Here is a 17,778-nt window from a genome sequence, read left to right as displayed (position 1 = left end):
GGACCTGGGGACCTATAGTCTATAGGAATGGGGTAATAAAGTCCACTATAAGTACCTGTGATAGGACCTTGGCACTTAGTCTATAGGAAGGGGGTAATCTAGTCCACTATAAGTACCTGTGATTAGACCAGGGGGCCTAGTCTATAGATAGGGGGTAATCTAGTCCACTATAAGTACCTGTGATTAGACCAGGGGGCCTAGTCTATAGATAGGGGGTAATCTAGTCCACTATAAGAACCTGTGATAGGACCTGGGGACCTAGTCTATAGGAACGGGGTAATAAAGTCCACTATAAGTACCTGTGATAGGACCTGGGGCCGTAGTCTATAGGAAGGGGGTAATAAAGTCCACTATAAGTACCTGTGATTAGACCAGGGGGCCTAGTCTGAAGGGGATGGATGGAAGGGAAGGTGGCCTAACCGGTAGTTTAACATGAAACCAGAATAAAAAGTATAATGCATTGGTAAAAAGTCAACAGCCATGGAAATAAGCAGAAGACCTTGCATCAGGTCTAATCACTCTGACTTTAATTGCCCTTACTCCACATTTATACACTCGGGCTAAAACTCAATGTGCCACCAGGATGGCTGCATTCACTTAAATCCATGCTCAATCTTCAGTCAGGCAGATCATTGTCTGGAAAACAAACTATCACATTGCACACACACACAAGCTGCCATGACCCTCTCTTGAGAAATAGTGGCGCAGCATCTGGACATCACCTGTATCCGCTGGATGCACATGTGCACTTTTGTTTTGTCTTCTGTGTTGATTTCTGCACTATTATGCAAACAGGATGCCTTCATGACTAGAGGGGTTCAAAGGAGGGGGAGCCCTGAGATGATGCCTGTTTAAAAGTCAGTCAACCAACAAGTTAAATCTGTGGTGATGAATAAAATTGGAAATTCCTGATCATGTTGTATTTCACTGGTAGTTTTTGTTTTCAAAATTCATCAATGTGACCATGTGTTCCTGACTAAAGCTTTAGTAATGTTTGCAATGTGTAATGTATGATTTAATTTGTTATAAGTATAAATGGGTGAGGAAGCTACGTTGATGCTTTTTAGTAGGCTATGCTAATGTATTCAATGATATAAAACTGAGAACAGATAAATACCAACAGTCATTGTAGTAATACCAACAGTCATAGTGGTTTGTGATAATTTAATTGGCAGTGTAAGATAAGTAGAATTTCATTGCTCTCCAATGGATTATATTGTGCTCGGTCCTCGTGTACTTTGTAACTCTCCCCATCCAATTGTCCATTTCATTGACGTTACTCCAGGCAGTGTATAGCTAGCCTCTCGGCTCCCAGGTCAAGTCTTTATGGGAAAATACTCCAAATCGTTAATGCCTGCATCCAGGATTATAGTGGTGATTCTGTAAATAAAATGTGGCCTCCTTAAGAATAATTGGAGTAGTAACTGTAATGGGTATAGGTCAATCAATGAGCACATGCACTTGTCAGTGTAAACAGAGCCTGTATGATTCATCCGACACGCTAACCCTGAGGAGTAGGCCACTTACTCCTTGCATGGACAATCGTACGCGTACTGGCAATTGATTTACAAAACCTCCATTTATGTCCGGCACATTACCTTAATTGTCCTGTTGGTAAACAGTGTATGGTTTTATGGTTACTATAAAAAGCTCCGTAGTCATCTTCTCTCCAGCATTGATCAGTTAATTGTATTTTTTTTATACTGTGGAGTATTGAATAGCGATTAGATATTATGTACCGGACAGTTGTTACTTTTGAAATAAAATACTGTACACTTGCCTTTAATCTATTGTATATGAACATCCTGATGCTTTCGTGAGAGCGTGTCAAAGTGTTTGTAATCCACTCTCTGTTTGACTCTTTGTGACGTAAATTTTGAATTCTAAATAAATTGATTTATCAAATTTCTCTTTACTGGGATAAAATTCAGTTATTTTCACAGGAAGGAAGCTTTCTTGACATTTGTGTCCTAATGTTGTCAAACGTTGACAGGAACTGAGAAACAGATCATAGAAATCAATCTGGCTGTGCTGTTTACTATCTTACAGCTCAGTTCACGTTGTAGCTATGGAAATCCCAGCCACACGGAAAGATGCATTTGGCCTAATGGACCAAACTAAATCAGGAGATTTTTTATGTACTGGTGATGTCATGGTGATACAAAATTTGGTTTCCTGTACAAATTTATTAAACTGACGTGAGAGCTGATTGGAAAAGCAACAAAAGTCTTTTAAGAATAATCTTAAAAGTACAAGGTCTTTAGAAATATTGAGGCAAGCTGTGGTGATTGAACTTGATGCCAGCTGACTATGAATTGTGTTATTCCGGAATTTCCGGTAGTGTTGCATGTGGATACAGTCTTTAAAAAGTTGCATTTGTTGTCGGGGGAAACTTTGAGATGTTGTGAAGAAACATTATTTGAAATGATTTATTTAATTAAAGTACAAACCCATTAAAGGGGCTGGTCGGGGAAAAAATTACAAAATAAATGGGTCTAAATGCGCTCTCTGGCCTTCCAAAAGTTATACCACGGCAATATGATGGTCGAGTTCTACTTGCAATGTCCAGTTTTGACCACTGAAATCTAGCCCCGCGTAAATTTAGCGCAGATCTATTTATATATGTCACGTGGTTGTTTCAAAAGTCAGGCAGTGAAGATAACAACAATAGCACGCCGTCTATCAGCCATGTCGGACTCAACTAGCGGACAAGACAGCAATACTATACGTAAATAATTGTTTTCAAAGGTCATGTATGATGCATGTGTAGTATTCCTACCTATATGTTGTTGTTATATATAACGGTATTGATACCTCGTGCCTGTCATGACTTTTGCATGCATCTTTTTCTTTCGCCGCAATGTTTACATTTGGCCTTGTTGATGACGCGCATGCGGTAAAATTACATCACTGATCTGGGTCAATTGAGAGTTTTAGACTGTCAGGTGACGATTTAGGATTTCTTTAATATAATTATAATTTTTATTCTTAGGGAGTGAATTTCAGCAAAATTTGAATCGGTATATTTCATAAGAAGGTATTTTAAACATGTGTATGCCATTTTAGCAAATATGACATTTTTTCCCCGACCAGCCCCTTTAATGCAGGATCAATTTGTTCAAAAAAATTGCTAGCTCATTGGGTTGTTGACTCCAACTTTCAAAAATATTCATTGTTTCAAATGTGTTAGGTATTTCATGTGTTTCATTTTGGAGTGAATATTATTGTTCCCTAAATGCTGTAATTTTTGTTTTAATTTCAACTCTTCTTAGAAAAATATTCCTAAGTGAACAATGATGTTTTGTTATTGGCTAGTTCGGTTTTGAACAACTCTATCCTGGTGCAATGTACTTGGAATACTTCCTGTCCTTCAGATGGGTAAAAATGTAAACAATTTATCTCCTTCCCGGAAATATTGAGGACCTGATTTCTATAAATGTACATTCATCTGAAAAATGACAGAATAAGGATAAGTTTCTGATGACAAACTGTAAAATCATCCTAAGTAGCCTGACCTAATTTGAAATCTTGTCACATGTCAAGGATAAGATTTTATCCTGAAGGAAGTAGATATATAGCCTTATTAAGAAACAAACATTGTTTTAACTGATAATTTCTTTCACATCATGTCTGAATTTTATCATGTGGCAGTGTACTCATACATGTAATGTTCAATAGATATCACAAGTACCCCAATAATCCCGTTACTTATATAGTAAATTACATATTACATTGACCAAAGGTTGACCAAGGTTCATCATATTATACAACTAGGCAGGGGAAGCTGAGGGTGACGGCAATATTAGAACGGGAAGCCAAGTATAAAAGTGATATAATGAGGGATGAAGCAGAATTACGACAGTGATATTACTGAGGGTAAAATGGAGGACGAAAGTGACGATATTAGGGTTGAAGCAAAGGGTAATAACAAAATTATGAGGGGTGAAATAGGATGTGAAAGTGATATTATCAGAGTAAAAACCAATGATGACAGTGATGTAACAAAGAGTGAATAGGAGGGAGAAAGTGGTATGAAGGGTGAAGCTGAGGGTGAATGATATTACAGGTGGTGACCCTATAGAGACTCGTCCTCAAATACATTTTATTTTCTATATTGATTATCATAAAAAGCAAACACATTTCAATTTAAAAAATATGTATTAATAATGTCTTTTCCTGCAATCGAGATTATTCTGCATGTCTAAATTAAAGACAAAATTTGTGTCTAAGTGAACAAAGTTGGCAGATAATACACACTTTGTAAATACTTTGCACTGTCACCCATTACTTGAGTGTTGTTACCCTACTCTACAACAACCGGGTTTGTCACAATTTCAAATACAGAACCTTGTACTGCATGACCTGGAAAAACTGGCTGTATCACTATAACAAGATTCACTGGGTTATGTAATCAAGTATAGAGAATTGTCTGTTTTGAATTAAATTGTTTTACCCTGATTGTAGTCAACTCATTTTGGCATGTGATTTCGGAGAATACATTACATTATTGATGAAAGCTGTAATTCAGATGACTGTCTACATTAATCTGGAATCATTTTATCACACAATTTACTTGGAAATTACTAATTATGACTAATTATGACTCTGTAACCAGCAATGATACTCCTTAACTCATTCACCCCTGAAATTTCATAATGAACTATTCCAACCTTTGAATTGGAAGAGTTCAAATGTGTCTTCAGGGGTGAATGAGTTAAGTTGCTGTGAGTCACCTATGGTACATTACTTCTGAACAAAATCAGGTTATGTAACCCAGTCATAAGGTTGTAGGCATTGCTGGGTTTGTTGAGTTGGAAATGACAATATCCTTCAGAAGTAGAGGTGGAATTACTTCTGTGGCTGTTATGTAAAATATATTTGTGTCAAAGCAATGCAATAATCTCTAATCCTCAAATAGATTATCTCTGTACCTAGGAGTGATAAAATAATCTCGGTACCTCAGAGTGATATAATAATCTCTGTACCTCACAGAGATATAATAATCTCGGTACCTCACAGAGATATAATAATCTCGGTACCTCAGAGTGATATAATAATCTTTGTACCTCACAGTAATGTAGTAATCTCTAATCCTCAAATAAATTATCTCTGTACGTCACAGTAAGGTAATAATCTCTAATCCTCATAGAGATTATCTCCGTACCTCATAGAGATATAAAAAATCTCTGTACCTCAGAGTGATAAAATAATCTCTGTACCTCAGTGATATAATAATCTCTGTACCTCACAGAGATATAATAATCTCTGTATCTCACAGAGATATAAAAAAATCTCTGTACCTCAGAGCGATATAATAATCTTTGTACCTCAGAGATATAATAATCTCTGTATCTCACAGAGATATAATAATCTCTGTACCTCACAGTAATGTAGTAGTCTCTAATCCTCAAATACATTATCTCTGTACCTCAGAGATATAATAATCTCTGTACCTCAGAGTGATATAATAATCTTTGTACCCTTCAGTAATGTAGTAATCTTTAATCCTCAAATACATTATCTCTGTACTTCATAGAGATATACAAAATCTTTGTACCTCAGAGTGATAAAATAATCTCTGTACCTCACAGAGATATAATAATCTCTGTACCTCACAGTAATGTAGTAATCTCTAATCCTCATAGAGATTATCTCTGTACCTCACAGAGATATAAAAAAAATCTCTGTACCTCAGAGTGATATAATAATCTCTGTACCTCACAGAGATATACTAATCTCTGTACCTCACAGAGATATAATAATCTCTGTACCTCACAGTTATATAGTAGTCTCTAATTATCTTCACAGAAATTATCTCTGTATCTCAGAGATATAATAATCTCAGTACCGCAGAGTGATATAATAATCTTTTCACCTCACAGTAATGTAGTAATCTCTAATCCTCAAATATATTATCTCTGTACCTCAGAGTGATATTATAATCTCTGTACCTCAGAGTGATATAATAATCTCTGTATCTCACAGTGATATAATAATCTCTGTACCTCAGAGTGATATACCGGTAGTAATCTCTATACCTCACAGTAATGTAGTAGTCTCTAATCTTCACAGAGATATAATAATCAATCTACCTCACAGAGACGTAAAAATCTCTTAACTTCAGAGATTATCTCATAGTGATATGATAATCTCTACATCACAAAAATGTACTAGGTAATAATCTCTAAATATCAAAAATGTAAAAATCTCTAAACTTTGCAGAAATTATCTCCAAGAGATAAAATAACCTCTGTACTTTACAGAGATGTAATGATCTCTAAACTTCAGAGGGATTCTCTGTACCTCACAGAAATGTAATAATTATATATATATAATTACCTCTCTCAACACCAGAGGTGTACGTTATTATCATTTTACCTTACAATGATGCATATTTCTTCCATGTACATGGGATGGACAAGGTATTGATATATAGTAAAGACAGATCACACACACCTTTATTCTTACCTATAGATTGGCGTCATCAAACATCATTATGCAGTGAACAGCATCACAACAGGATGGCATTATCATTGTTGTCACACTTTTCACGCGCCATTAATGATGGCTCATATTACTTTATACACATATTAGTATACATTTTTAATGTTGGGAAGGTGTCAGAAAAAAATAATCATATATGTCCTTTTGGTAATGAAAAATATTTTTGACACTTGAATTTTTTTCCTATGGCTTAAAATCTGTCTCCATCACTCAGGAGTGATAGATTCCATTAATCACTCTACCTCACAAAGATGTTACTATTCCCTTCTCTGTACCTCACAGTCGCTAGAATCTTTGCTGAATTTTGTAAGAACATCAAACATATTACAACATCTGATAAAGCAGTAGTTTTTGTCTGAAATTTGTATTGCTATGTTAAAATTGCTTGGCATCGCTCCACTCTGTGGTGTTTGTTCCCGTATTGACTACACGGCTTTGTCTCAGAATTGCTGGTGTTTCTAGGGCCTGAGGTACTGGCATTCTAACCTTTAATTAAATCCCCAGGCAGCAGGCTACTCACCTGTAGTGGTGTAAGTTCTCTGATTCAGCCCAATAATAGGTATTACACATCAGCTTGTCTTCTTCTTGCTCTGGCCTCACACCAGGGCACCCTCGACCGACCAAACAATGCTCCATCACTTCAAGAATATGTTGAAAAAAATGAGAACTGGTCTCGAACATCTTTCAATACAGTGTTTTACAAATATATCATGTTGAGTGAATTTAGTAAGTAATTTTCATCAATTGCAATTAATATAAATTTCTGAAAAATTGTTTTTTGTTACCAAATTCTTGAAAGGAGTCCTGGAATTGCTCCTTGAGAAAATGTGAGCATGTGGAAGCTCCGACCCGTCTTTCCAACACCTCCTGCTTCCAAATCAATACTGGGAATGGAGACCTACTCATCTATTAAAGATGCTATGGGTTTTAAATGATCATCTGGTAAAGGGAAGGATTGCCTGTGTTTTAATAACAGTGCCTTGTCTCCATTAATACCGACACGATTCTCTTGTTGAGCCAGAGTCAGCATTTAGATGGTGGATTATAGCGAGCTGGCCATTTACGTCCTCCGCTGAATAATTTATTCCTTTCTCTTAAATGGTTTAAAATACCGTTCTAAGTCATTGCAAGGTTATATAAACGCAGTATATATATATATATAAACTTAAAATACACAGTATTTATAACTACTTAACTATACATCGTACACACATATATATTATATACATGTATAATTGTTCAACATATGTAATGTACAGTGTTTTCAACTAATGGTATTATGATGTATTTAACTATATTTAAGGTAGTGATTAAATTCATAACATACAGTGGTTTTAACTGATAAATATATATATATATTATGCTTTTAATAACTGAGTTTTGATAAATATTAATCGCACACAAGATCTTCTTGTTTTATTTTAAAGGGCTCCGATCCCTTCATTTCAATTTTCTGTCTTGTACATATTTGCAGTTGTTTCATTTATGCCAAATAAAACAAAAAGCTTCAAGTTAAGTGTACCAATTAAAGACTGATTTTCAAGAAACAAAGTTTCTGAAGAGAAGGCCTTTTACGTGTGAAGACTGGAAAATACAACCCGATGAGTTATAAATTGGAAGAAATACCCATGGCTGGGCCCAAGGGTTTTACCCTCTCAGTCCTAACCCTAACCCTTTCAGATATGGGTATACATAAGAAAATTAATCTGTGTATCTCAAATTTGACCTTATTAATCATGAAAACATCTAGATATCAATTTTCCTGTTGGCATCCATCGTTTTGTAAATCATGATGTCTGTAATTGTTTTAATCAGGAATCACATGAAATCTGACACTCCAACATGACTGCTTTCTTACCTCAAATATTTCTATGTAGCACATACAGGGAGGAAAGGAATTGTATCTTTTTTTACCAAGTAAGCCATAACTTGAAATTGCGATATATGACATAATCAAATGAACATGTAATACTATCAGCACAACATTGCCTTTATTTTGCGTGTACATGTAAGTAATGTCAAGAGCCATTAGGATCATGAATCTGATGGTTATATCCTTATAGCAGACTCAGGATAAGATAGGAGAGCATGACAATAACAATACCAACATGGCGGCCATAACCAAGGCCATAAAACGATGACATGAGTCTAGTAAATCCATTCTCCCTCTCCAGGGATGTGTTAGATATTAATAAAGGCATCCAGGAAAGTCTAGCATCAGTTACGGACTTTATAATGTAGACGCAGTGTTACAGGTCTGTACAACTGTGCATTATCGGGCTAAACTAAAAGTTTCATAGCATAAGGGATGTATTCGGATAAAGGAAGGTAGAGGACAAACACAAAGCAAATATATGTCATCCTAACAAAGCAAATATATGTCATTCTAACAAAGCAAATATATGTCATTCTAACAAAGCAAACATATGTCATTCTAACAAAGCAAATATATGTCATTCTAACAGCTCTCTATTTTATATACAAACACCGTATCAATAAAGTTCAGGGGGGGGGGGGGGGGGGNGCTTGTAAGTCTGTTTGTCCATCTGTCTTCCCATAGGCCATTAGTCCATGGATAATTTGTCAATATATCACTTCTAAACTAACAAGCCAATTCCAATAAAACTACATCATGTAGTTATGCACCTAACATTAATATTTTGATAACTTTTTCCAGAGTTATTGCCCTTTATTTTACTTCTACCTTATCCAGACAAATTTTCCAAAACTATGTGACCCATTACAGTGAAACTGTCTAGAAGGGGGCATTAATTAGTATGCATGTGGCGTACATTTCTAGCTGTTCTTGCTGATAGTACCTGAAGATTCTAAACCATACCAATAGCCTCCCTAGATACAGTGCTGTAGAATGCTGTAATTCCCCCCAAAAAAGGTACTGTTAAGAGATTAAAAGCCACCCTAGAGATAATGATGTTGGACCTGTCCACCAACTCTCTAGAGATAGTTCTGTTGAGAATAAACACAGCCTCCAAAGAGATAATTCTGTTGAATTCTCCCTCTGGATCCAAAGAGATCTTAATGTTGGTTATAAACATGGCTGTTACTGTTATAAATATTAACTTTATTTATAACAACTATGCAACAAGTTATTTAAACTTATATTAATCACTTTTGTTGGCCCGGATGTTAGTGCACGAGGGTCTTAATGTGTGAGGAAACCGAAGTACCCAGAGAAAACCCACATAGTTGGGCAGGTGACCCCAAACCTTTTCACATCTAATTGCAGAATCAAGGAATTGAGGAATCAAACTCCTTGTTGAAAGGCTAGTGCATTTTCCTGACCACCCATTTCTGTTTCTGTTGGAACATGAGCACATATCTTAAAGGCATGTTTCTGATTAACATGTCCACAGATCTAGAGTCTCAAAATATGTTCTATTGAACATGTCTAGACTCACAAGGGTTAAACATGTGCAGACTCCCAAAGGTTGAACATGTCCAGACTCCCAAAGGTTGAACATGTCCAGACTCCCAAGGGTTAAGCATGTCCAGACTCCCAAGGGTTGAACATGTCCAGACTCCCAAAGGTTGAACATGTCCAGACTCCCAAAGGTTGAACATGTCTAGACTCCAAAGATTGTTTGTTTGAATGCTCTTATTCCAAAAGTTACAGAAACTGCTATCGGTGCTATGATTGGATTCATGTTCTGTGATTTATTGAGGAAGCTGAATGATACTAGAAATTTTTCTGGAATCGGCAACACGTATATTTGTTAAGCAGTAAAAATTCAGTTGCCTGATAAAAACGTTTTTTCCAGAAACCTGGTGTTTTGGAGTGAAGGTAGCTGTTAGAAGGCATCAGCCAGCTCTATTTATGTACGAGTGACGTTATCTTTTGTTAGAGTATTCATTGAGGAATCTCCCCGATAGCTCCTTGCCATCAGTGTGAAGCAATAATATCACCTGTTCTCCTATGTTCTGTAGATAATCCCATCCCTACAAATACACAGTCAGCAGAGCGTGGTGACCAGCCCAGCCGCTGGATGTAGATATATGTTGGAAGACATTGTTTTTTATTTGAAAATAAATATGTTCCAAAGAAAAAAGAAAAGGGTCTTGATCCTCTCTACCATTGTGTGATATATTGTATAGATAGCAAGTTGTCTATCAATGGTAAGAAATAGGAAACTATTTTGTTAAAAAAAATATGTGGTGAAGGTCATATTTTCAAGGTCACAGGGATCATGATGCAATCAGTCAATAAAAACCTTGTTACTGGTAAGGTCTTCGGCCAAAATGTTCTTTGAACATGTACTAGAAAACATTATGCATTCAGATCTTCAGTATATGATGGCATTTCATAAATGTAGCTATAAGGTAAGATTTGTCATGGTCAAATCAAGATCACCCCATATTACAATATGTTTGTACAATGAATAACTCTGACTGATCTGATAGGCTCGTTACATTGACCCCGAACTCTTCATAAGGATGTGTAAAGCCCTCTGGTGGTGAGAACCTGAACCAGTCAGTGCCCTGTACATGATGATATAATTTCTGGATTGTATAGAGTTACAGATTAAAGATACAAGAGACATTTCTGGCAGCCCAATGTAGATTTTGCATTTGCATTATTTCTCAGAACATACATTTGGTCATATTTGCATTCAACAACAAATTTTTTTTTTTTTTCATAGATATGGAATCTAAATTTCAAAAATACTGAACCTAAAAAAAAGGTTGGATGATGACATAAAATCACTGATAATTAGAGTCGCTGCTGGATTTGTGATACGTCTTACCATTAGGAACATACTTGAGATTCTAATGGTGCTGGCCTTCTGCTAATGTAGATCTAAGGCAGATGTGACAATTACAGAAATACAATCTGTAAGACTGGAGTCAAGAGGTCTCACCATCATTATTTCTGTGCTGTGAAAATACTTGTAAATTGTGTAGTAGTGAGGTGCAGACATAGCAAGTGAAACTCAATCTCTATATACACAGTAAACAATGTAGGGTGGCTATTAGAGGCCCCTTACTTCACCATCCCAACCATAGCTTTCCTTCACAAACTTCAAAAGCCCTTTCTCAAATGCTTGGAGTCTGAACATAACATGTTTTGATTTCTTTGCCATTAAGCCTAAGAATGGAGTAGATTTACAAGGTCAAGTACATGTCATAGAGCAGTTCCTTATTCAGGCAGATTCGAAATATTGTTGGCTTAAAATATTTTAACGTTATTGATATAGTAATGCCCACATTTTCTACATGGAAGTTGTTTTGAATGTCTGAAGACAGCAAGATCTGGATCCTCTAAATGTGTTTTTCATTCCTGATTTTCCCTGAGAAAGCTGAAGTTTTTATAAACACTGCTGTGCCTTGGAATGGCCACACAAGGTCATGGGAACAATTATGTGTGTGGGTGTGATAAGGCACTCTCAAATTCCTTATAAAAATGAATGCCACCTCAATTTAGAGACTGGTAATGGTGCAAGGTCATTTCTGTACAAGGTCATTGAGCATTCCTGTACAATGTTCCCATATGTAGTCCTCCTTGATGCTTCAAAAGTTCTGATTACATTAGTTAATGGCTGTATGGAGTTTTGAAGAAGTACGGTTCTCATAATATTGAGTTTCTAAATAATATATTAGAGGCTTAGAACTTTGTATAAAGTTTCCATAGATTTAAATTGTGTTGATGTTTAGATTTCTTTCCAGTTTCAAATTATTCTCCCAGTGCTTGTATAAAGCTTTGCTACTGTTGAGGTTGCAAATTACTATAAATCTTGATAATGATGCTAAATTTGTTTGGTGACAAACCCTCTTGAATCACTCTGTTAATGACTTTGATGTTGATTTGTTTCTGGTTTCACCTGAGGTGTAACATATATTTTTGTCATCAAATAACATGGTCAAATTTTCTAATTTGGCAGATGAGGTTTCTCTAAATAGTAGTATTTCTTGGTGCTATTAGGTATTTTGTGTATAATTGTATTCTAAGAGAAGGTATGCTTAACTCATTCACTCCGGAAGACACATTTGAACTCTTCCAATTCAAAGGTTGGAATAGCTCATTATGAAATTCAGGGTAAATGAGTTCACCACACGTTTTCATGTAATATGTTTGTGTCATTAGTACATGTACTGGCTTGAAGGCCTATACATGTTAAGTACTTTGTTGGAACTTGATTGTTGTAAGATAATTTCCTAATGACATCAGCTGATATAAAGTGTCTTGATGGAAGAAGCTGGAATGGAGTAATTTGATGGCTCCAGCTTGTATGGAGTATCTTGGTGCAATTTGCTTGTGTGGATCAGTATCTTGATGGCACAAGATTGCATTGAGTATCTTGATTTCATCAGCATGTATGGAGTATCTTGTTGGCACTAGCTTGTATGGAGTATCTTGTTGGCTCTAGCTTGTATGGAGTATCTTGTCGGCACTAGATTGTATGGAGTATCTTGTTGGCACTAGCTTTTATGGAGTATCTTGTCGGCACTAGCTGGAATGGAGTATCTAGATAGCACTAGCTTGTATGGAGTATCTGGAGTATCTAGATATCACTAGATTTATGGAGGATTTAGATAGCACTAGCTTGTATGGAGTATCTAGATAGCACTAGCTGGTATGGAGTATCTAGATATCACTAGATTTATGGAGTATTTAGATAGCACTAGCTTGTATGGAGTATCTAGATAGCACTAGCTTGTATGGAGTATCTAGATAACACTAGGTTTATGGAGTATCTAGATAGCACTAGCTTGTAGGGAGTATCTAGATAGCACTAGCTGGTATGGAGTATCTAGTTCGCACTAGCTGGTATGGAGTATCTCGATAGCACTAGCTGGTATGGAGTATCTAGATAGCACTAGCCTGTATGGAGTATCTAGATAGCACTAGCTGGTATGGAGTATGTAGATAGCACTAGCTTGTATGGAGTATCTTGTCGGCACTAGCTTGTATGGAGTATCTAGATAGCACTAGCTGGTATGGAGTATCTAGATAGCACTAGCTTGTATGGAGTATCTAGATAGCACTAGCTTGTATGGAGTATCTAGATAGCACTAGCTTGTATGGAGTATCTAGATAGCACTAGCTTGTATGGAGTATCTAGATAGCACTAGCTTGTATGGAGTATCTAGATAGCACTAGCTTGTATGGAGTATCTAGATAGCACTAGCTTGTATGGAGTATCTAGATAGCACTAGCTTGTATGGAGTATCTAGATAGCACTAGCTTGTATGGAGTATCTAGATAGCACTAGCTTGTATGGAGTATCTAGATAGCACTAGCTTGTATGGAGTATCTAGATAGCACTAGCTTGTATGGAGTATCTAGATAGCACTAGCTTGTATGGAGTATCTAGATAGCACTAGCTTGTATGGAGTATCTAGATAGCACTAGCTTGTATGGAGTATCTAGATAGCACTAGCTTGTATGGAGTATCTAGATAGCACTAGCTTGTATGGAGTATCTAGATAGCACTAGCTTGTATGGAGTATCTAGATAGCACTAGCTTGTATGGAGTATCTAGATAGCACTAGCTTGTATGGAGTATCTAGATAGCACTAGCTTGTATGGAGTATCTAGATAGCACTAGCTTGTATGGAGTATCTAGATAGCACTAGCTTGTATGGAGTATCTAGATAGCACTAGCTTGTATGGAGTATCTAGATAGCACTAGCTTGTATGGAGTATCTAGATAGCACTAGCTTGTATGGAGTATCTAGATAGCACTAGCTTGTATGGAGTATCTAGATAGCACTAGCTTGTATGGAGTATCTAGATAGCACTAGCTTGTATGGAGTATCTAGATAGCACTAGCTTGTATGGAGTATCTAGATAGCACTAGCTTGTATGGAGTATCTAGATAGCACTAGCTTGTATGGAGTATCTAGATAGCACTAGCTTGTATGGAGTATCTAGATAGCACTAGCTTGTATGGAGTATCTAGATAGCACTAGCTTGTATGGAGTATCTAGATAGCACTAGCTTGTATGGAGTATCTAGATAGCACTAGCTTGTATGGAGTATCTAGATAGCACTAGCTTGTATGGAGTATCTAGATAGCACTAGCTTGTATGGAGTATCTAGATAGCACTAGCTTGTATGGAGTATCTAGATAGCACTAGCTTGTATGGAGTATCTAGATAGCACTAGCTTGTATGGAGTATCTAGATAGCACTAGCTTGTATGGAGTATCTAGATAGCACTAGCTTGTATGGAGTATCTAGATAGCACTAGCTTGTATGGAGTATCTAGATAGCACTAGCTTGTATGGAGTATCTAGATAGCACTAGCTTGTATGGAGTATCTAGATAGCACTAGCTTGTATGGAGTATCTAGATAGCACTAGCTTGTATGGAGTATCTAGATAGCACTAGCTTGTATGGAGTATCTAGATAGCACTAGCTTGTATGGAGTATCTTGATAGCACTAGCTGGTATGGAGTATCTAGATAGCACTAGCTTGTATGGAGTATCTTGATAGCACTAGCTGGTATGGAGTATCTTGTCGGCACTAGCTGGTATGGAGTATCTTGATAGCACTAGCTTGTATGGAGGATCTAGATAGCACTAGCTTGTATGGCGTATCTAGATAACACTAGGTTTATGGAGTATCTAGATAGGACTAGCTGGTATGGAGTATCTTGTCGGCCCTAGCTGGTATGGAGTATCTTGATAGCACTAGCTGGGATGGAGTATCTAGCTAGTGCCGACAAGATACTCCATACCAGCTAGTCCTATCTAGATACTCCATACCAGCTAGTTCTATCTAGATACTCCATAAACCTAGTGCTATCTAGATAGCACTAGGTTTATGGAGTATCCAGATAGCACTAGGTTTTATGCAGTACCTTGATGCCAATAGCTTGTATGCAGTACATGTATCTGAAAGACACTAGCTTGCATGGAACACGTTGATGGCTTTTGTTTCTGTGGAGTATAAAGACACAACGAGTTTGTATGGAGAGCTTTGATGTCACAGGCTTGTATGGATTATGTCGATAGTATTGTCTTCATTTCAACGTTTAGCTTGTGCTGTAACTATTACTAAGGGTGTGATGTTGTTTCCAAATGAAATTGTCATTGAATAGAAATTGTGATATTCCTAATTGAAGGTGGCAGTGTCAATGTTTTCTGGATAATGCATTTCAAAAGCAATTTTAATTAATCTTTTGTGATTCTCTAAATTGGAAAATCAATTATTTGTATGGATGATTAAAGGATAAAAGACTTTTAGCCTAATTGATTAGGCCAATCTTCTGTAGTAGCCAAGCTTTAGTTTCAAGGCTAGTTAGGCAGGTTTTTAAATTAAATACCAGTCAGATTTTTCAATGCTGCTAATTGATTTTTTTATTAAGCTACATATTTCGGAAAGAATCTCACATTAAATCTTTTCCTCTGTAAACTTGGTCATGAAGCTAGTTTCTGAGGCTGATGAAAGTTGTAAGTATCAAAGTTACTGTCTGTAATTGTTGCAACTATACAGCTGTCATGTTAAACATGGAGTCAAGGTTAAACTGTCTAACATTTGTTTTAACAGAATGACTAAAGGCTATATGCTATCTTACATTTGTCAAGAACAGAATCACTTAAGGCTATATGCTATCTAACATTTGTTTTAACATAATGACAAGGCTATATATATATATGCTATCTAACATTTGTTTTAACATAATGACTAAAGGCTATATGCTATCTAACATTTGTTTTAACAGAATCATTTAAGGTTATATGCTATTTAACTAACAAAACAGGCGTGTTATATGCTATCTAACTAACAAAACGAGGATGGGTTATATGCTATCTAGCTAACAAAACGAGGACAGGTTATATGCTATCTAACTAACAAAACGAGGACGGGTTATATGCTATCTTACTAACAAAACGAGGACGGGTTATATGCTATCTAACTAACAAAATGAGGACGGGTTATATGCTATCTAAATAACAAAACGAGGACGGGTTATATGCTATCTAACTAACAAAATGAGGACGGGTTATATGCTTTCTACCATTTGTAGAATTGTATTTTAGACACGAGACGATAGCCTCCCTGAGCCAAAAAACAAAGTTTTTATTCCGTTGCAATTAGCTACATGAACTGGAGGTGTAATACAACAAAATATGGATTATTACCAAAATACCGAAACATGTAACAGAACAGAATTAGAGTTATGTATGAATGAGTTGAGCATGGGATTTATATTGGAGCAATATGTTACCATGTTTGAGAACACATGGGAATATAGGAATATCTATAAGACATTTTCTGACAAACTTTGAGAACCCACAGGAAAATTGGATATTTGTAAGCGTTTCCCTTGTAAATGTTTGAGAACACATGGGAGAATGAAATATTTGTAAGGGTTTCCCTTGTAAATGTTTGAGAACACATGGGAGAATGGGATATTTGTAAGACTTTCCCTTGTAGATGTTTAAGAACAAATGGGAGAATGGGATATTTGTAAGGCTTTCCCTTTTAATGTTTGAGAACACATGGGAGAATGGGATATTTATAAGGCTTTTTCCATTTAAATGTTTGAGAACACATGGGGGAACAGAGTATCTGTCAGATACTCCTTGCTAAAGTTTGAGACTGAAATAGGAAAATGTGATATCTAAGACTTTTCCTGACATATGTAATAAGAACACACCGGAGAACTGAAGTCTTTTCCTTCAAATTAGTACACTGACATTTTCTTCCAGGTAGTTTTGAAAAGAAGGACTATACAGAGATGAAGTAAATCATTTCACTCTGCCTTATTGATTTTACTTTTGGGTAGGTTTCCATGGAGATTGGATGACATACGGACAAAATTCAATGAAGAAGGATGCAAGGGACTTGTGAATTATTATTGTCATAGGTCACATAGTGGATTAAATTTCACCTTTCTTGTTCGGCTCATACATCAGGCTCATGCATCGGAAATAATGGCACAGCTTGTCAATAAATTGTTTCTTTGGAACACCCATTAACATGAAGATTTCTGTAGAAATGTCATGTCAGCTGACATGAAATGTAGCAACCTATCTATTCAGGCAAATCGTGCACTAGTACCGTTCTGTTGTCAGTAGTGCATGGATTCTGATTCATCAGACAGGCCAGAATTACAAAAAAGAAACGCAGAACAAAAATAAAATTTGTAAAAGTAATTATAGAGCCATGTAACCTTTGATTGAACACTAAGGAACAACTAAGCTTTTATGAACATGTTCTGACGGAGAAATGGAAATGTGGACGGATATGAATATTTCATTGCCGGAACTGTACCACGAATCCACAATACATAGTGCCATTCCTTC

At 36.4% G+C, this 17,778-nt stretch overlaps 1 protein-coding gene and 1 long non-coding RNA gene across 3 annotated transcripts in view; one reads left to right on the top strand and one right to left on the bottom strand.

Moving 5' to 3' along the window:
• Window positions 1-17,778, top strand: part of LOC110467233 (repetitive proline-rich cell wall protein 2-like) — a 58,995-nt gene that overhangs the window by 7,446 nt on the left and 33,771 nt on the right. The window lies entirely within an intron of this gene.
• On the bottom strand, window positions 1,169-7,374 carry LOC110467234. Its single transcript, XR_002464831.1, has 3 exons — window positions 7,290-7,374; window positions 7,025-7,142; window positions 1,169-1,380 (listed from the first exon to the last, which is right to left on the bottom strand). It is a non-coding gene; the product is annotated as an uncharacterized LOC110467234 (long non-coding RNA).

Source organism: Mizuhopecten yessoensis, unplaced genomic scaffold (genome assembly GCF_002113885.1).
Source record: "Mizuhopecten yessoensis strain PY_sf001 unplaced genomic scaffold, ASM211388v2 scaffold11167, whole genome shotgun sequence".
Taxonomy (NCBI): domain Eukaryota; kingdom Metazoa; phylum Mollusca; class Bivalvia; order Pectinida; family Pectinidae; genus Mizuhopecten; species Mizuhopecten yessoensis.
The sequence above is the reverse complement of the archived record's forward strand: the minus strand, read 5'-3'. Positions and strand labels throughout refer to the sequence as shown.